We start from the raw sequence: 21,811 nt of genomic DNA, 5'->3' as shown, positions 1-21,811 counted from the left end.
CTCTGTAATATAATTTCCTCCATTCTTGGAAAATCTAAACAGACTTTAAATGAGACTTCAGTAAATAAGTTTACGGACTCCTCGCCCAGAAAATCACGGAGCTCGGGCGAATTTTGTCTTCGGTTCGTGCGCTGATTTTGTTTTGACTACACAAATAATAATATTTTCTAAAGGCCAAATGCGCCGTCATCCTCTGAACTGCAAAATTCATATTGTATCATTCAGGCTTGCCAACCTAAACAGAATGCAAGGGTTTGCTGAAAGCGGCTACACTAATAACTAATAGGAAGAAAATTACTTCTCATATTGTTTTATAATGAAAACTAGGAAATGAATAAAAACTAGCAAAACTCAGGTGGTAATTTCTGTGTCACGCTCCGGACACCCACGGAGAGGGGAGCGCAGCTCATTAATCGGAGTTTCCGAGTCACTGACAATATCATTTAACTGCATGATTTACATCTTTGCGCAGCTTTTCCTGGTTCGGCAGCTTTGACACGCAAACACTTTATATTATCTGAAGATATTGTTTCTGTTTAACTCAATTTTATGTTGTGATCAGAGATTTGTTTTTTATTTAAACACAGTTAGATGGGGAAAAAAATCAGGACTGTCTGACGAGTCCCTGTCAGTAATTACGCTGTTGTACTTTTACCAGTCGTTAGTATGTAACCAGAGCGTTAGAATTCCACACACACTAATATATATACTGTAAAAAACATAGGTTGGGTGGCCGGCACTCTCCTAGATAGGACTGCGGTGGACTGTGGTGCCCTTCGTGTAGTGTGAATATTGGTGGAGGAAAATATTAGACACACAAATATACTTTATTTGTGCATAAAACAAGGTTTCGAAACATGACAACTTTTGTGTACTATCTCTGGCACTGAATTTGAATCCCAATCAATCATTTCCTTGCAAATATATAGTGGCAGTTACATATCATGCCCTCAGTAGTGCCAGTTACAGGTGTCCCCAGTAGTGCTTTTAGCAAGATTTTTTCCCCCATCACTTTATGTTTTGGTAGCTTTATGCCTGGCTATTCAATTTTTCATTATATTAAAAAAAAAAAAAACATTTCCACCAGAATTTCTAATTGGTACAAAATTAGGCATCCTTCAAGATTTTGAACCTGTACATGTCTATTTAGACCAGACAAATTTCAGATGCTAAAACATTAATAAGGGCTGCAAATAAGTGTAGGACGAGACGGCCCATGTGAAAATTTTGCGTGCGGAAAAAATCCGATTAATTTGATAGCGAGGTTGGTGGTTTGTAGTTGGATGAAAGAAGAACCGGTTCATTTGTAACCGAGCAAAACTGATCCTCTTAGCCGTGCCATATCTACGCATCCAGGGATGAAGAACTCTGGGACCAAAAGGCAATTTCTAACTTTGATTTTTAAACATAACAATGTGCAATATTAAAAAATTAACACGTGGAGAACCTAATCTTTAAAATGATACCTCATTTATCAATTTTGGATAATTATGAAGGGAGATAAAAAGGGATCGTCACCAAAAATCACCTTCTAGAAAAAAAAATATTTTGATCACTTAAACATAGCATTATTGCCTTTATACGTTTTTCTTTATGTCCAACTATTGAAGTATTTAAAAAAATAATAATATAATGCATATAAACCGTGAAGAGTGACTATCAGGGGCACATATAAGAACGGAGAGGCAGAGGTATTAAGCCTGGTAAAGTGATCATTCTGCAGCCAGTCAGCTCCTAACTGTCTTTTTTGCAAACCCAGTCTGTAATGTGACAGTTAGGACCCGATTGGGCTGGTGCATGATCACCTTCCACTTTATTACTTCACCAGGCTTATTACCAGAGGTGTAACTCAGGGAGGCAATTTAGTCATCTGCTGCCGGACTCCTGCTCCCAAGAGGGCACCTCTCTTCCCCTGCGAGTTTGAATCAGGTAATTGAAAGCCGTCATGTCGCTTCTGTGGCTGATTCCCCAGATGTTTATCTTGCCTCTGGGCAATTAGGACGAACTAACACCACTGCTTAGTACATCTGCCTCTGTATCTCTTGACACTTTATATCTCTCAAAGGCTAAGTGCATCTGTCCCCTGCGAGCAGGATGCCATGGTTTAGTTGGATCATTGGCACAAAGTTTCTGGCTGTAGGATTGTTGATTCTAGACCAGTGCTTGCACTTCTGAATGTCCGGGGAAACAGAACAGCATCCAGTTAGGTGCAGAGCAGCTACAATCTCAGGCTAGTTCAGCCGCACAGACCCTGAAATCTCATATAAAAATATTATTCTACGATTACGCTAAGATTGTGAGCAAAGTGCTGCAGAAAAAGTTGAAAAACAAAGAAAGTGTTTCTCTAAGTGGGAATCTGCATCATTGGCAGAACTTTACATCAGCACTTAACGCTTATTTTGATTAAAGATTATGTTATTCAGCTCATACAACTAATTATTTAATTTGTAGCAGTATGTACATGTCTTTACGAGTACACTAAACTCACTTAATGTGCCAGATTTGGAGAAGGGACCAGAAATCATAATTGTTAGTTGATTAACCTTTAAAGTATTTTATTAATGTAATATTGCTGGTGTAAAATGATTTTGCAGTGCAGCAGGATATTTTAGGGAGATTGCTACGAGGAAATGTGTTCTCATTTTTTATATATTATACTTTACTGGTTTTCAAAGTACAGATCCAGATGAATCCATTTACAGCGTCCTCCCCGATGCTCTTGGTGTCTTCGCTGCCCGTAAATATCCGCAGCAATGAAACGTATAAAGCTGTATACAGCGCGCCACAGTCTGCTGGAGAAACATTGCGGATAAAACAGAATCTCTGAATTCAACAAGCTGCTTATTGTCAGGATCTCTGGGTGGGAATTTGGGTACAAGTTTCCACTCCCTGCTACCCCAGGCAGCAATACACACACCTCATAAGTAGTAATTGTGTCCTCATCTTACAAACTTCAAGTCCCAGAACACTGTGACCTTACACAGTGTTCGTGACACTTACCCATAGTTACCTACCCTCCTGCATTCTGCAGGAGACTCCCTGACATAGCAGCAATCTCCCTCTCTCCCTCATTAGTCTAGCAATCTCCCTCATGTTACCTAGCCCACATTGCATTTGGGGGGAAAAAGGAATGAGAGACAGATACATTTACATTGAATCATCTCCACCATTTCCCAGCACATTACCAAGTACAGTATCTCTTACTAACTGCTTTGGGCTCATCTACATTTGGATATCAGTCATTTTAAAAGATTCCTCTCAGATGTAGCAGTACACATCCACGCTTCTAGGTGCCACGTTCACAATCTCTTTTCACAATCTCTCCATATATGGAACTAGACACGCCCTTTGGGTGAAGCATGACATGCCCCGTCAATAAGGTGTTGTGCAAAATTCTACTACCAACTATAATCTCCCTGAAACCATACCTCCCAACTGTCCCACCCGGGGCCGCCATTGTCCTGCGGTGGGCAGTTGGGAGTCCCCCCATCCTGCCAAGAATAGACGCTGTGCGCATGTGCACAGCATCTATTCAGCGCAGACGAGCGGTGGAAAACGGGGGCGCGGCCGGAGGACGCGTCATCCCGCGAGGCCACGCCCCTTTTCGCGGGCCACGCACCCTTTTCGGGAGTCCCGACCTCCCAACTGCAGAAGTTGGGAGGTATGCTGAAACTAGTTTTCAAAAGTAGGCAAGCATGCACTTCGCTCCCCCAAGCACTTACAATATAGTTTTTGATATCAGGGAGACTTAGAACATCTCAAAATAACAGAAGCTGCTCAGATGATTGTTTTACACTCATTATTCTGTACATTAGGGACCTGCAGAACATTGCTTTGTTACTACCCTCTGACAAGATCGGACAGTGATATATTCTACATATGTATGATTGAGATGATGACATCTTTGGTTTCTGATGACACTATTTGTATTTTTTGTAATGCCGATAATTATTTAAAAAGTTATTTGTATAAATAACTTTTATTTTTAGGGTCGGGTCTCCTCACCAAGATATTGCCTTAAATTATGCAAAAAACAAAAACTAATTATCCTGTTCCCAAGCATTTCTGATATGGGGGGGGACGACTCAATCTGTAATCTGCTATATATATATATATATCTATAGATATATAGATCTATAGATCTATAGATCTATAGATCTATAGATATATAGATATATAGATATATAGATATATAGATATATAGATATATAGATATATAGATATATAGATATATAGATATATAGATATACAGATATACAGATATATAGAGATAGAGATAGAGATAGAGAGATATATATATATATATATATATATATATATATATATATATATATATATATATATATATATATATATATATAGAGAGAGAGAGAGAGAGAGAGAGAGATAGATATATATATATACATTAATGAAATGATGAGACTTTTGGGAGACCCAGTCTCATACAGACCCCTCTTAAAAGATCCCACTAGGGAATTCCTAGTGGACCTTTCTGATATTCTGTGTGAAGGTCTGAGGGATGGGGTAATAACTAAACAAGAATTTGATTATTTAAACAATGATCAACCCCGTATTGCTACCATCTATTATCTCCCTAAGATACATAAGAACCAGACCGCACCCCCTGGCCGCCCCATTGTTTCGGGGATCGATTCCTTAACCTCACGACTGTCTGAATATGTTGATCTATGTTTAAATGTCTATGTGCCGCAGTTAAAATCATATATTAAGGACTCAATGTCTGTTTTACAATTGGTGGATACCATGGAATGGGAGGATGGATGGAGTTGGGGTACAGTGGATATTAATTCCCTGTACACCTCCATCCCCCATGCTAAAGGTTTAAGTTGTATCGCTGCAGTATTAGAACGAGATGTTACGGTCTCAAGAGAAAAGAGACATTTTATTCTAAAATGTTTAAAATTTGTCCTGGAATATAATTATTTCACTTTTCTGGGTCAATTTTTTATACAGTCATGTGGGACGGCGATGGGCACAATTTGTGCCCCGGGGTTCGCTAACCTCTATCTCGGGGAGTGGGAAGAGGCCCATATTTATAACAATAACCCCTATGCCGAACACCTGACTGTATATAAACGCTATATTGACGATATAGTGTTAATATGGGCGGGGCCTGAAGAACTGTTTTTGGAATTTATTGAGTATCTTCATGTCAACAGTTATAATCTAAGTTTTACATTTAAATTTGCAAAAAAAAGCATTGAATTCTTGGACCTTACATTAACCTCCAAGGAGGGGTCTAAAGAAGTTGACACATTATTTGGAGTTTACCAGTTGCCATTTGACAAAATGGAAGTCCAATTTGCCATACTCACAACTTCTTAGAGTTCGGCGTAACTGTTCCACATTGCAACAATTTGAGGAGCAAGCAGAAATATACTGTGCTCGGTTTAGGGAAAAGGGTTATCCATTGCAACTGATAGATGATGCGAGAGAAAAATGTCGTGTTATGGACAGAGGGCAGATTATACAATATCGCCAAAAAACAGAGAAAAAATCCATATATTGCCCATTCACGACCCAATTCAATGTCAGAAGCAATGAGATAAGAACCATCCTGAATAAACATTGGCCCATCATTAAGATGGACCCCATTTTGGGTAAAGCCCTGGGGGATCGCCCAGAGTTAGTTTTTAGGCGAGCCAAAACTCTGCGAACCAAACTGTCCCCTAGTCTCCTAGCGATTGAAAATGCCGCGACCAACCGGCTTTCCAGCAATTTATCTGGCACTAATATTTCAACCAGTGTATCACAGTCACTATCTCTAGCCATGCCACTGAAAGGTTTTTATACATGTGGCCGATGTAAGATGTGCCAATTTGGTATGAAAGGCACAAAATCCATAATTGATAGAAGTGGCAAAGAGCGGATTGTTGACAGCTTTTTAAACTGTAATTCGGTGTATACAGTTTATCTTTTGATTTGTCCATGCGGGAAAAAATATGTTGGACAAACCAAACGTGTCCTCAAGATCAGAATTCTTGAACACTATCGCAACATTAAAAATAAAGTGTCCAATCATAGTGTTCCTCGCCACTTTGAAAGGTGCCACAATAGTGATCCAACAGGCATGCAATTTATGGCTTTAGAGCAAATTAAGCTAGATATAAGAGGAGGCAATAAAGACAAATTGCTCCTCAAACGTGAGTCGTATTGGATATACGCTCTAAATGCACTAAGTCCTGTCGGTCTTAACGAAGGTTTGGAAATTGCTCCCTTTTTGAATTGAATGATTTCCTCATGTGTATGCCCCTTTTTTTCTGTATCTGGTATTGCGCTGACTCATTTCTGATCTTAGCTATTGCCGCATGTGTATGCATCTTGAATACAATCTTGGATTTTTGTGTTTTTATATACTCATTTTTAGCTATTGCCGCATGTGTATGCGCATTGAATACAATCTTGGCTTCTCTATCAATTAGTTTTGTGTACTCATGAAGTGTTTATCTTAATGCAATTTATTTATCAGGGTTCTTTATACAATGTGTTCTCTTTTTTACTACTTTTTATAAACCAAATTTTTATCTATGAAATTTTTATCTAATTATGTACATGATTAGTACTTTTTAAAGAAATGTAGTACAGTTAAACTTGACTGTTTATTTTATGCCCAGCACGGCACTATATGTCTTATAGCTTTAAAGCTATTGCAGAGTTTGCACATGTGAATCTGCTTATTTCTAATTAGCTGTGTGAGTGGGTATAAGGAGGCGGTGAGCCAGTGCTAGGCCAGCCCTCTGACGAAGTTGATACGAAACGCGTAGGGGCGTGGCCTAGCACAGGAGAACACCACCACTTGCTGTTTTGCTGTATGTCCGGGAACGGATGGTAACCGGCTCCAGTCTGTGGGTGCTTGCATGCACCACTCATAAGCTGTTTGACTGCGGTGATTAAGAACCACCACCGTTGGTACGTTTACCCATTCCTATGTTTCATGTTTTTATATGTCTGAATAAATTTTCAAAAAAAACGACATTTATGCACTATGAAGCGCCCGTCTTTATTTCTCTCTCTCTCTCTATATATATATATATATATATATATATATATATATATATATATATATATATATATATATATATATATATATATATATATATATAAAACGAACAATGTGGTCAGGAATTGCGCTTAGAGTGAGTCTTTCGACCAGCTGCACCTCTGGAACGACTCTCCTGTTAGTGAGAGACAGAAGATAGAATGCAAAAAAGGGGGGGGGGTTGTCCAGAGTGCGCTCTAATGGTACCACCTAGCCAGAAAGGGTAAATAGTCCCAAATTGGTGTGATCCTGCGGTCACTTATATTCAGACGGAGTGTTCGTATACTTCAAAATAATACCGAAGACTTCGAATATGAAAAGGAGTTCTTTATTGGAAGCCCTGATATATATATATATATATATATAGAGATTATATATATATATATATATATATATATATATATATATATATAGATAGATATCTATAGCAGATTACAGATTGAGTCCCCCCCATATCAGAAATGCTTGGGAACAGAATAATTAGTTTTTGTGCATAATTCAAGGCAATATCTTGGTGAGGAGACCCGACCCTAAAAATAAAAGTTATTTATACAAATAACTTTTTAAATAATTATCAGCATTAGAAAAAATAAAAATACTGTACATCATCAGAAACCAAAGATGTCATCATCTCAATCATACTAAGAAAATGTCGGATGCATTACCACACTATAGAGATCTGCAGAACATTGCTCTGTTCTATCCACCCCCTAACAGGTACATAGAGATATACAGTATTCTGCAGAACATTGCTCCGTTCCATCTAGCCTTCACATTAATCCAGTGTGGTGTGTTGAGTGAGAAGAAAAGGAATACCACTGCAAATATAGAATTGCAAACAAGAAACCCCATATTGCATACAGCAACATTAGTATAACATAGAACATATACATTACTTGCAAAACTGCACAAAATATATTGGGACTAGTGTTATATAGAAACATCTTGCAACAAAAAACATTTAAGCATAGACACGCCCATATATGGAGCTAGACACGCCTCTTTAAGCAGAGTGTGACAAGCCCCCTCAAAGGTGCATCGTACTGTTAAACTTCCTGATTCTAGTTTTCAAAAAGAAGCCAAGTATGAGATGACTTCATTATTCCCTCACACAAAGCGCCACGTAGAAGCACACGCGGAGAATAATGATAAAGCTAAAGATAAGCATGTATAGAACAAGGTCTGATTTCAAAGACAAACTAATAACAGCACCCACACATAAAATGGTAATATCCTTACTGATGTGTATAAATCGGGAGCATGGATCATCAAAAGTAGTGCAATTGGAATTTGTGTCACATTTCAAATATTCCCCAACATCACTACAGTGTACAATTGTATGTAAATGGGAGACATCAGATAGAACTTCTCCCAAATCCATACGTATATGATGTAGAACTCCAGCTATTCTCTGTGAATTGATGTCACAAACAGAAACACTGGGCCTGACTCTGTGGCAGATTCCATGTACATTACAAACAGAGGAGCAGATGTACTAAGTCTAGAAAAGAGAGAAATGCGAGGCTGAGAAAGAGAGATAACCGTCCAGCCAATCAGCTCTTAGCTGTCATGTTATCGGCCCTTGATGGCTAACCTTGACACGCCGGCTGTTGTTGAACTACATATCCCAGCATGCTCTGCATCAGTTTAGCTATTTGGCCATGCTACATCTGATGCAGGGCATGCTGGGATGTGTAGTTCAACAACATTTGTAGTGTCAACGTTATAGGCAGTTTTTGAACAATGGCAGTTAGAAGCTGATTGACTTCGCCTTTATCACCCTCCCATTTCTCTTGTTTTAAGGCTTAATACATCTGCCCCAGAGAAACTAAATGGCTCATCCCTCACACAATACACAGTTGTGTACACTGTAAAACACAGGTATATGTAACTATAAAACGTTTCTTACCAGTGGCGTCAATATCCCCTCTTCCATGTACATACGCTTTGTGTTCATGTCTACTTTTAATTTACCTACCTTATCTGTCCGCAGATCATGGAAGTCATGCTGCTCCCTACGGTCACGGTATACGGAGCACTGTGGGGCCTTACAAACCTACAATCATAAAAAGAATCCTCATCATTCCTGTAACAGTTTTATCCACAGCTTGGTACAATAATCATGTATTTAGGGGCCATACATCAGAGGCATGGGAGCTGACAGTGTAGGAGAAAAGGAGAGTGATGGGGCATTATGGTCAGCTACAGAGAAGAGACGACCAGTCAGGATGGGATGCAGTGTAAATCCCGGCGGTCGGGATCCCGGCGTTCAGAATCCCGACGCTAAAATCCCGACACTTTCTCCCACCCTGGGTGTCCACAACACCCCCGGAGGGAGAATAAATGAGTGTGCCGAGCGTAGCGAGGCACCGGGCCCGCTGTGTGGCGAGCGCAGAGAGCCCGCAAGGGGGGGCGATCCACGTCCCCCCCTTGTCGGGATTTCGGCAGTCGGGATTCCAGCGTCGGGATTCTGAACGCCGGGATCCCGACCGCCGGGATTTAATACTGAATCCGTCAGGATAGTGATGGAGCACTGCAGTGAGTTACAGAGGAGAGACAGACCAGCAATGAGAGTGATAGAGCATTGCAGTGAGTTACAGAGAAGAGACCAGTGATGAAAGTGATGGAGCATTGCAGTGAGTTACAGAGGAAAGACAGACCAGTCAAGAGAGTGATGGAGCATTGCAGTGAGTTACAGAGAAGAGACCAGTGATGAGAGTGATGGAGCATTGCAGTGAGTTACAGAGGAGAGACAGACCAGTGATGAGAGTGATGGAGTACTGCAGTGAGTTACAGAGGAAAGACAGACCAGTCAAGAGAGTGATGGAGCATTGCAGTGAGTTAGAGAAGAGACCAGTGATGAGAGTGATGGAGCATTGCAGTGAGTTACAGAAGAGAGATAGACCAGTGATGAGAGTGATGGAGTACTGCAGTGAGTTACAGAGGAGAGACAGACCAGTGATGAGAGTGATGGAGCATTGCAGTGAGTTACAGCGAAGACCAGTCAGGAGAGTGATGGAGCATTGCAGTGAGTTACAGAGGAGAGACAGACCAGTAATAAGAGTGATGGAGTACTGCAGTGAGTTACAGAGAAGAGAAGACCAGTCAGGAGAGTGATGGAGCCCTGCAGTGAGTTACAGAGGAGAGACCAGTCAGGAGAGTGATGGAGCATTGCAGTGAGTTACAGAGAAAAGACAGACCAGTGATGAGAGTGATGGAACACTGCAGTGAGTTACAGTGGAGAGAAGACCAGTCAGGAGAGTGATGGAGCATTGCAGTGAGTTACAGAGAAGAGACCAGTGATGAGAGTGATGGGGCACAGCAGTGAGTTACAGAGGAAAGACAGACCAGTCAGGAGAGTGATGGAGCATTGCAGTGAGTTACAGAGAAGAGACCAGTGATGAGAGTGATGGGGCACAGCAGTGAGTTACAGAGGAAAGACAGACCAGTCAGGAGAGTGATGGAGCATTGCAGTGAGTTACAGAGAAGAGACCAGTGATGAGCGTGATGGAGCATTGCAGTGAGGTACAGAGAAGAGACAGACCAGTGATGAGAGTGATGGAGCATTGCAGTGAGGTACAGAGAAGAGACAGACCAGTGATGAGAGTGATGGAGCATTGCAGTGAGTTACAGAGGAGAGACAGACCAGTGATGGGAGTGATGGAGCATTGCAGTGAGTTACAGCGAAGACCAGTGATGAGAGTGATGGAGCACTGCAGTGAATTACAGAGGAGAGACCAGTCAGGAGAGTGATGGAGCATTGCAGTGAGTTACAGAGGAAAGACAGACAAGTGATGAGAGTGATGGAGCATTCTTGGGACACCCAGTGCCCCAAAAACCCTTCTATTGCAGTGAGTTTCAGAGGAGAGAATACCAGTCAGGAGAGTGATGGGGCATTGCAGTGGGTTACAGAGGAGGGAAGACCAGTGATGGAGTTTTGCAGTGTGTTTCAGAGAGAAAGACCAGTGATGAGAGTGATGGGGCATTGCAGTGAGTTACAGAGGAGTGAGTGATGTTTATATGTCCTCCTTAGGGTCAGTTATGTTATGACATATGAGCTTTGCTTTTGTTTGTCCACATTCTATAACTAGTAGTCATCAGCACTAGTTTCTCCTATTACATTGACCATAAATAATTTGAATTGGTCTTGAACCACCAATCCAGGGCAAGTTTCCTGAGGCACCCCAGGGTGCCGCATCATAAAGTTTGGGAACCACTGGTATATATTATATATAGAGATTATACTATCTATTACAATTGCAATAAAACAAAGGGTTGAGGAGTCTATGGATTTATGCTCTCTACTAAGACGGTTAAAAATATATATATATTCCCACACACAGATACAGTAAATCTTATAAATGAGAACCTCCCTACAGTATGTGTGTTTTTCTGCCTGCAATACCTGCTATAACCTCTAACCAACTGCGATGAGGGCTTAACCAAGGTATGATTCTCCAGGCTGGTTTTAGGCTCAGTATCATCCCAATTGGTTGCCAGGAGGCTGTGGGAAGGGCCGAACTGGCCATCTGGCACTTCTGGCACATGCCAGGGGGGTCGCTGGCCCGGTGGGTGGATTTACTAATTCTTGGAGGAAGCACCGCCTTCCAGTTGGCGCACAGAGAGCCGCTGGACTCTCGGATGGTCCAGTGGTTCTCCATGTGCGCTGACCGGGTCCAGGAGAGAGTGGGGAATCACATATGGCTATTCCCCTCTCTCCTGCATGCCAAGATCAGCAACGCACACATCTCGGCGTGAAGTCGCACACATGCACAAATGACATGGCCGATTCTGGGGCCTAGTCCGTCACTGGCTGGTTCCATGTGCAGGAGACCTCTGCACTACTCTCTCCAACTAATATCCCTTTCAGATATACTACCCGGGATTTTGAACCTGGTACAATCCCGGGTTTTTAAAAATTCTGGGTCCATTGCAGTTGCGCAGGGCGCAGGACGCAGGATTTTAGTAGACTAAAATCCTGTGTAGAGCCATTCAGACATATGCTAGTCCCAGGATTATGTGCATGCTCGTGAAAAACCTGGGATTTTTTTGCGTATGTCTGAAAGGGGTATAAGCAGCAACAGGCGTACACTCAATAGTGACGGATCAGAACATCATGGCATATGTTTACAGTGTACCGTAATTCATAGAAAAGCATCATTAATTAGTACTTCTTTGGACGAACATCTATAAGTATATGGAGAGGGTGGAAGGAAGCAAGGACAAGGGTTTGTATTGATTAAATCTTTGGATAATATCAATAGTCCTCCTACTGATACCAGTAGCTGACTAAATAGTATTATTGACTAAATTGTCCAACACGGCTTTAAACATGGGGGGGTGGATTGATTGAATTCAGCATCCGTCTGCTATCGTGTCTGACTGAGCAGATTACCATTTATTACGGTAAGGACAAAGAACAAGGTTTAACCTGAACTTTTGGAGATTTGTTGGACTTATTTCAGCTGCCATGAATTCAAGTTCTAAAACCACAAGACTTCAACTAAATACACATAAAAAAAATAAAAAAAAATCAGGCACTTTAAAAACACGCTTATAATTAGTAATATCGTTTAAAGGTGTTTATAATCAAACACATAAAGAGCCAGTGAATATTCTTTTTTTCCCGCAGACTGAGCTCAAACGATGACATCATCCTACGCTCTGATTATGTTGGGCATAGTATTCAAATGATTAACTCAGTTTTTTGGGATGCACTCCAACCATAACAGGCTTTTCAGGGGGTGGGGGATTAGGGTGGTCTAACAAAATAAGTAGTAGTTTTGTTAAAAAAAAAAACACACACACACACACACACAAGCCAGGGACCTTGGTTATGAGAAGTGTGCGCCTTTGTTTCACATACAGTAGCCTACTAAACCGAAAGACGAGTCAGCTCATATCACTAATGAGTTTAATGTGTGCAAGCCACAAGCTAAGCGTTTCCATATTGCACGGTGAAGGGGGGATGTTGAGCCAGGAGTCTGCACAGAAATCTCACAACTGTCTGGAGAACGGATTGCTGAGCAGATAGTGACACCGGTTCCTGCACTAAACCAGCTACTTATGTTCTCAAATTAGAAGGCGTAATTGAGCTGCTTACATGCATAATTTTGCCAAAGTAATGTTGACCGTTTAAACAGAATCCCGACAAATTGAAATCATCTGGATGTATCTTGGCAGATTGCAAAAGGCTGACTCCATTTTCCTTCATCCGATAGATCTATGAAACCACAACAGTGGTACGAGTGGGTGGCCAGCACAGCACACAACACAAGTAGGCGGACACACTGTGTAATACCAAATAGACGCCTCGCGTCTATTTGGCAGGTTGGAAAGTTTGAGTCTGAAAAGCTCTGAATCATAACAGGGTCTCTTTATGTAGAGCGGAGCCGTTAGAGTGTATCAGACACGTAGGGGGCTGTCACGGAGCTGAAAGTACGCCCGTTTGCAGGGCACGTATGTTGGGCATACACCACAATGCATGCGGAACAAAAGGGGGCCTGAGCAACTTAGGGGGTGTCGCTAAGTCGTGCGTATTTCGGGCTCTAGCATGGTGGCGGCTTAACCTAACGCTGGCTGTTGGAATTTGCGGCTGTATGATCAGGTCTGAATCAGGCCCACAGGGTAAATTGCGCATTCTCCAACACAACTCTGTAAATCATCTTACAGAAACAAGTCACATGTTCTCATTAATCGCAGCTGATCAAAGCACATAGCACCGGGATTCCTCCCAGTTCTGTCTATATAGAGAATCAAAAATATACTTGTGTAACATCTGCAGCAATCTCCCCTCTAGAACGAGAGCCCGTGCCCATGAAACCAAGCGCAACTAGGGACATACGTGCACGACACTGCACAAACACAGTGAAATAGCCCTTATGGTTCAGTAATACCTCTTGCGGTTAATCCTTTCATTTACGTAGTAGACCGGCTCTCCGTAATAACTGGAATTAGCCAAAGATGTTTTTCCCCCAACTGCTATAGGTAGATGTACAGTGCATGCATTCGCATTATAGGGAACAGAAACGCTGGTACTTGTGTAGTTTGGCGGCGCCCATCGCATCGCATACCATAAGGCATACGATGGTATGCGATGCGACGCGATATTGTACAATGCCATACAATTTTAAAATTGTATGACATTGTATATGGCATACAATGCCATACAATGCGATGCGATACGATTAAACATTGTATAAGCACCCTAATGGGTGCTTACAATGTTAAATGCACGTCCGCTCGCCACGCTTCGGGCTCGGTGGCTCGCTGCGCTCGCCACACTTTCTATTCTCAACTCCACGTCGACGTGGATAGTGGGGGTATGAAAAGGTCGGAGGACGCGTACCGCTGCGCTCGCCACGCTTCGGGTTCACGTTTCTAGTGGGGGGGTGGCGTGGGGGTGCATTTAACATTGTAAGCACCCTTTAGGGTGCTTATACAATCTTTCATCGCATAGGGGGCAAAAATCGCATCGCATGCCATCGGGTGCATGACATGCGATGCGATTAAAACATTGCGCGATGGAGATCGGGGGCGCCGCCAAAATACACAAGTACCGAAACGCTTAAGCTCATTGGCATTTTAAAATGCCATGGATGGCTGTGAAGGGGTGAAAGAAATGTTGGGTGATTCTTGGGACATGTAAGCTTCGCTGCCGAGTGTCATGGCTGATTGTACACAGAACCAATTCAGTTATTGAACAACCATGGCAAATATAGAAAATGTACAACATCCAGAGTTGGGTTCCTCACTCGATTTTAAACCCCCCCCCCCCCCCCCCACAAAAAGTTTCATTCAATCAAATTTTGCCAATTACAAATTGATCTAAATCAATGTTGTTCCAGGGGTTAAATTACACATTTACGAACGGGTAAAAAAAAAAAAAAAATTGTGTTTGTAAACGTGCGTATTATCCCCTAAAACAAAACATTATTCAATTTCGTATATAGTGTGGCAAATTCCATTGTGCTCTCAATCTATAGATTTAAATTGATTTGAAATTAATAAAAAAAAAAAATCGACCTTTAGTAAGTTCACCCTTTTGTGCATTCGTTCCTTTAAACGATATTGTAGAATATTCTACGATAGAGAATTTTAGGCCTTACAAAAGTTAAATATTTTGGGTGCTGCGGATGCAAGATGCCTGTTAGGGTGTAACTAATGTTGTACAAGTTAAGTCTTCACTGTAACACAAATCAGCTTCTTACTGACAAGAGATTGCTGGAGTCTGAAAGACTCAACCACAAAAATTATACCGTGCTGCCTGCACAGTTATGATCCATTAATTACCATTTTGCCACCGCTGACTTAGTTGTCAAGAATATTAGCGGATCAATCAATCTAGCAGAATAAGCCAAAGTTGTCAATAAAGTCTCTATCTCCGTATTCTTTTTTTGTTAGCGGCTTTTTTTATTGTGAAAAACACCCAGTGATTCATAATTTTTTAATTTGTTCTGTCTCGGCTAATTTAAACGCGATAATTCCCCACTCCTCATCCTTGCAGCGAGAGGCTGATATTTAGGATGTTCATAGTTAACAGCTATTTAAAAAAATGAGACAGAACAGAGGCGCCTAAATCCAAAAGCGAATGTATGCATTTTACTGAAATATCACTTCACTATTTTTTACTTATATTGCCGAATCTTTTTATTAATACAAAGTAACTGAATGTGAACTGAAAAACCTATTTTTCCAATTATATGCTTCAATACATTAGTACCCACAGTGAAATTATTATGATACACTTTCAGTGGGTAGTTCATTACACTTGGAGTATGTTAAAAGCATAAAATAATGGGGTCACCATGCTTTCTGCTTCATGATATTAAAAGATAGTTTCAAGTCTTAAAGAACTCAGCGAGGGGAAAAGCACTCTTACACAATAAAAAGCCACTGTGATTTCACATTCATGTGTTTTATCTTACACTTAGGATTACTCAGACCCCCAAACTACTATTGTACAAAAGTTGCCATTTACAGAATTAGGTTTGTACAGCCTATTAATTTCACATGGAAATCTTCGAGACTGTGGAGGAACCGGAGGGGAGTTTGGAAATAGCAGCTTGTTATTTCGCACACAACGTAGAACAAATTTGAGTTGTTCTTACGGAGCGGAGATTCCAGACTATGGGCCTGACGCAGAGTTGACCGCTGACGTGCGGATTGAACGATTATCGATTGACTGCGTATGCTTATGGATCATGGCGGGCAGGCATGAGCCCAAACGGCGAAATAAATAGCCGATGGATTGTATTGCATTTCTCGCGCAATTTGATTGACAGGAAGGCGGCATTTGGGGGTGTGGAAACTAGAAGTTTTATAGGAGTGTCAGAAAAATAGCAGATAGGCCCAGGCATTGGGTCTGTGATGTCATCGCCCGCCCAGGCATTGGGTCTGTGATGTCATCGCCCACTTCAATCAAACTCTTGGTTGCATGTAAACAAATGGGTCAGATTTACTCATACCGAGTTTCCCCTGATTGGTCAAAGATTTAACCAGCCATATGAATAGTCTAAAATACCTATTGGCTACAGGTCAGTCCAGTCCTATGAGCATTCTATTGCTCTAACTGGAGGATATGGTTCAGTCTAGTTATGTTAAAATTCTACCCGATATAACTTCCCTAGTTAAAAATAGTTCCTTATATTTGTCCCCAGAACCAAAACACCATTCATTAAACAGAAAACACCATAGATCTGATCTCTCTAAATTCTGCCTCCCCTTACCCATTATAAATCTAACAAAGGTTCTACTGTCCTGTGCACCACATGTATCAGAACAGCGGATGGATCAGCGACAAACATTGGTCTCACTATGGTGCTTTCTACAATGTTCTGTGCTTTTTACACTAACAGTTCCATGGCTTTTACATACACAGACAGTCGCGGAACTACCGAGGCTGCAGGGGGTGCAGCTGCTATGGGGCCCGGCGGCTGGGGGGGCCCGATAGACAGCAAGCACTCCCCTGCACCGTGCGACCGTCTGTATGAAGCTTAGCTGCTTGTGGGCATGCGGGGGATATGCCACGCTGTGCAGGGCAAGCCCATGAGTTCAGACTGGCTGTTGCACTGCAGTGGGACTGATAGTGAGGGTGGCTCAGGGAGGACTGTTCCTGCCAGTGACATGTGGTGGTGGTGGCTGTGCCCAGAGTCACAGCCATTCACCGCGGCCCCCCGCCGCCTGCCGACGATAAACCCTCCACGCCACCTGCACACCCACCGGTAACGTGAGACAACTTACAGGTGAGTGATGTACCCCAGCGCAGTGTGCGGGACCATGAGACACTGCACTGCCTGGTTGGGAGAACCGGCGCGATAAACAACGCTGTGATTAGGGAGATCCGGGGCCAGATGCACTAAGCGGTACTTATGAGTTATCCGGGCGCCCGATTTCTAAATCGGGTCGGATCGGGCACATCGCATCGCATCGCATGCGACCATCGGATGCGATGCGATGCGATGACCCGATTTTTCCATAGGAATCAATGTTAAAATGGACAGAGTCCATTTTAACATGGAATTCAATGGGAAAAAGGGGTCCTTTTCATACCCCTACTATCCAAGTGGGCATGGAGTTGAATATAAACCTGTGGCGAGCGTAGCGAGCCACCGAGCCCGAAGCGTGGCGAGCGTAGCGAGCCCCGCGAGGGGACATAGAATACCGTCCCCTCGCGGGGCTCGCTTCGCTCGCCTCGCTACGCTCGCCACAGGTTTATATCCAACTCCATGCCCACTTGGATAGTAGGGGTATGAAGAGGACCCCTTTTTCCCATTGAATTCCATGTTAAAATGGACTCTGTCCATTTTAACATTGATTCCTATGGAAAAATCGGGTCATCGCATCCGATTGTCGCATGCGATGCGATGCGATGCGATATCGCATCGCATCTGATTGTATGCCTTAACTTAAGGCATACAATCAAAAAATCGGGCGCCCAGATAACTCATAAGTACCCACTAAGCTTCATAAAGTGATAAAATAGAGAGTGATAAACAGCCAGCCAATCAGCTCCTACCTGCCATGTCACAGTCTGTGTTTGAAAAATGTCAGGTAGGAGCTAATTGGTTTGATCGGCTCTGACAAGATGGAGACCTGGGGGCAGATTGAGCATCAAGAACATGACGCTGAGCAGGAGAATGGGTGAGAAGGATCCTTCCCTGACACTACCAGAGGTACACACGGGGAGGAGTACCCTAGGAGACACAAAGTGTCTGTCATGAACCTTTCAAACCCTGCTCTGCCATCTCCCCTCACCTCTACTCCCCTGGCATCCTGTACTCCCCCCCCCCCCACTATCTCATCCTCTACCCCCCCCCCACTCTCTCATCCTCTACACTCCCATCTCGTCCTCCATCCCCCACTCTCTCGTCCTCTACCCACCCACACTCTCTCATCCTCTACACTCCCATCTTGTCCTCCACCCCCCACTCTCTCGTCCTCTACCCGCCCCCACTCTCTCGTCCTCTACACCGCCCCCACTCTCTCGTCCTCTACACTGCCCCCACTCTCTCGTCCTCTACACCGCCCCCACTCTCTCGTCCTCTACCCCCCCCCACACTCTCTCGTCCTCTACACCGCCCCACACTCTCTCGTCCTCTACACCGCCCCACACTCTCTCGTCCTCTACACCGCCCCACACTCTCTCGTCCTCTACACCGCCCCACACTCTCTCGTCCTCTACCCCCCCACACACTCTCTCGTCCTCTACACCGCCCCACACTCTCTCGTCCTCTACACCGCCCCACACTCTCTCGTCCTCTACACCGCCCCACACTCTCTCGTCCTCTACACCGCCCCACACTCTCTCGTCCTCTACACCGCCCCACACTCTCTCGTCCTCTACACCGCCCCACACTCTCTTGTCCTCTACACCGCCCCCACTCTCGTCCTCTACACCGCCCCCACTCACTTGTCCTCTACACCGCCCCCACTCTCTCGTCCTCTACACCGCCCCCACTCTCTCTTCCTCTACACCGCCTTTCATTCTCTACTGCTCTACTCACGACCTCTCCCCTCTCACTCTTGTCATTTCCCCCCCCCTAATGGGCACTGTAGTGACAATGGGGCAGGGGGCCCCTTTCAAGATTTTGCTATGGGGCCCACAGAGTAGTAGTTACGCCCCTGTACACAGATGTACAGATGGTGCCCAGAGATACAGATGGCAGCACTGTGTATTATAAGGGCATGGCTCATTATGGCCCTTGGCTGTGCATCACCACACGGCAGATAGCTGCCACCCCGCTGAACGCAATTCCCCGCCCGTATGCACGAACATGTACACAGCCATTCACACAATCACCATTGAATGATTTCCCCCTGCTAGCAGCCCCGAGTGAACCAGGACTCAATCAGCGTTGCGAAGGCCGTAGAGAGGAGGCCGTTAATGACGCCACCCCACCCAACAGCCGGGGATGGTAGTGTTTTCTGGGGATCACCCAGAATACGCCAGCGGCACACTTCCAAGCGCCCGCAGGGTGGCAATCCCCCTTTGAGCATTGAGCGAAGGCTAGCTCGCTGCCTTCAGGCAAATGGCTCACATGCGCACAGCATACTGTGCGCAGGTGCGGTCTTTCGATAATCGTAAGGGTTACGCATTCGCCAGCAAGGGAGGGGATGGGTGGGACAAGCAGTCAGAGTCAGCGCCTAGGAGGACTACATGGGAATATGATCAAAATCATATTAGTGCAATAGCGGTACAGCAGGGCACACGCCAACCTAAGGTGCCATCCTGTAACACAGCAATGTAACAAAACATCACATCCTCCAAACACACCACATAATCCAATGCATTGTTACGATGCCTACTGTGGCACAAGGAGCAACGGTTGGCGGATGTAGACAGGTGGTCAGGCGTGAGCCCGTAGCCGGGACCGCCGATTAGGACGGCCACAGCGGATGCTACTCTAACTCTGTTGAGTCCCTGAGGCAGATGGTAAACCCCTGCAGAGCTAGGCTTCACCTGTGGCCGCCGCGTCCGAAGGAGCGAGTTAGGCCCGCTCCAACCCCGATGCAGCCAGGTCTTATGTATTGACAAGGGGTAAACGATCGCCACAGGGTACCCAAGAGGACCGCTAACTACAGGGCCTAGCTGGGAGTTGACCCCTGACGGCCGGCACCAGGCCAAACCAGGATGCGACCAAGTCGCAGACACAAATAAATGGGAAGAGGAGTCCCCAGCAGGCTATGCCCCAGGAACGGCGACTCCTCAAAACTAGGATGGAAATAGAGGACACTCCCTGCTAGAAAGATACTAGTAAAAGACAAAAGAGAAAGAACAAGGGTACAAGAAGGATACAATAAAAGATGATAACAAGAATGTACCCACGGCAGGGCACGACCACGGCGGGCCACTGGAGATGGATGGAAGGGAAAGAGAATGAACCCACAGAGGGGCGCGGCCACGGCGGGCCACTGGAGATAGAGAGTAAAGATCGAGGCTCCACTGGAGCACTTACGTGACCCACGAAAAGATGGAGACAGTGGGCCAAGCGCAGGCTCAGGCTGAAGCAGGTTTTCTGGCAGCAGGCAGGATACAGAACAGGACACTCCACGGAAGGCTGGGGGAAGCAGGCACGGAAGAACAAGGAACTGGACGAGGACTGGGACGCCCAGGGGCAATCTGCTTAGCTGGGCAGAAAGCTTATAGATAACTGAGCTTACAGCTATAACCAGCGTCTGTGCCCAGCAGACGCCGGCTATTTATTTGAACTCGCGCCGCCTGACTGACGTAAGGCGGGCGCGTCATCTGCCGCCAGGCGGAATCTCGAGGACGTTGCCTAGCAACGTCCCGACTCCCTGAGTCAGAGAGAGGCTTGGGACGCTGCCCGGCAACGTCCCCGGCCGCGTCCCTGTGTGCAGCATCCGCCGTCTGTCCGGGTGCACTACAACCCGGGCGGCGGCGTGCAACATGCATTATGCATCGTTATAACTACACTGGCGCCGGCAGTGGAACTGTCCCATTGGACATGTAGCACTATATGTTGTGTACAATATATCCTGTAACGTGTCCCCAGCTGAAGAGCAGAATGGGTTGTACTGCAGCCATCATACTGCCCAATGTATTGAAAGAGGAGGATAAGGAATTTCCAAGGCACTGGTCAATGACATTATAAGAATGCCAGATTCTTTTGATGACATCAGTGAGAGTGGAGAGGGCTCAGGTTCTTACGGGATGGACTATATAGTGTTGGTTACACCGCAGACACGTCCCATAGACATACGAGTACTTCAGGTACTGAGAGCCGAGGGCAAATGTTTTATTTCCTATGGGATATCGACTGATATTAGATCATTTTATGGTGGCCAAAGTGTCAGCATGCAGGGTTTAGAAGGCACACGTCACAGATTAACCAATGAGAAGGCATCATGCTCTGGTCAGAGACGAGCCTTCTACAAAGACCATGTGACTATGGGGGTTATTTAGTAAGGATCTCAAAGCAAAATGGGCAAAAGCATGCTGCACTGCAGGTGGGGCAGATGTAACGCGCATAGAGAGTTAGACAAGTTATTTTTGTTTCTGCACTGGCTGCTTTATTATTACACTGCAATTTAGATTTCAGTTTGAACACACTCCACCCGATTCTAGCTCTATCTGCACCTGTTACATCTACCCCACCTGCACTGCACATTTTGCCCATTAGCGAAAGATTTTGCTTTCCGATCCTTACTGAATTAGACCCTATATATATGCAGAGTAGATACAGACCTCCGAAATGAACCCGTCTCCACGGTATAAAATGCTCTCTTCCT

General features: G+C 44.3%; 1 long non-coding RNA gene across 1 annotated transcript in view; it reads right to left on the bottom strand.

Moving 5' to 3' along the window:
- LOC146046402 (uncharacterized) overlaps positions 1–21,811 on the bottom strand; it is a 53,250-nt gene that overhangs the window by 16,681 nt on the left and 14,758 nt on the right. Inside the window, exon 3 of the long non-coding RNA XR_014465875.1 lies at positions 9,039–9,116. This is a non-coding gene — a long non-coding RNA (uncharacterized LOC146046402). The remainder of the gene's footprint in view (positions 1–9,038; positions 9,117–21,811) is intronic.

This window comes from Crinia signifera, chromosome 11 (assembly GCF_055691185.1).
Source record: "Crinia signifera chromosome 11, ASM5569118v1, whole genome shotgun sequence".
Lineage (NCBI taxonomy): Eukaryota > Metazoa > Chordata > Amphibia > Anura > Myobatrachidae > Crinia > Crinia signifera.
This window is presented reverse-complemented; position numbering and strand designations above follow the sequence as displayed.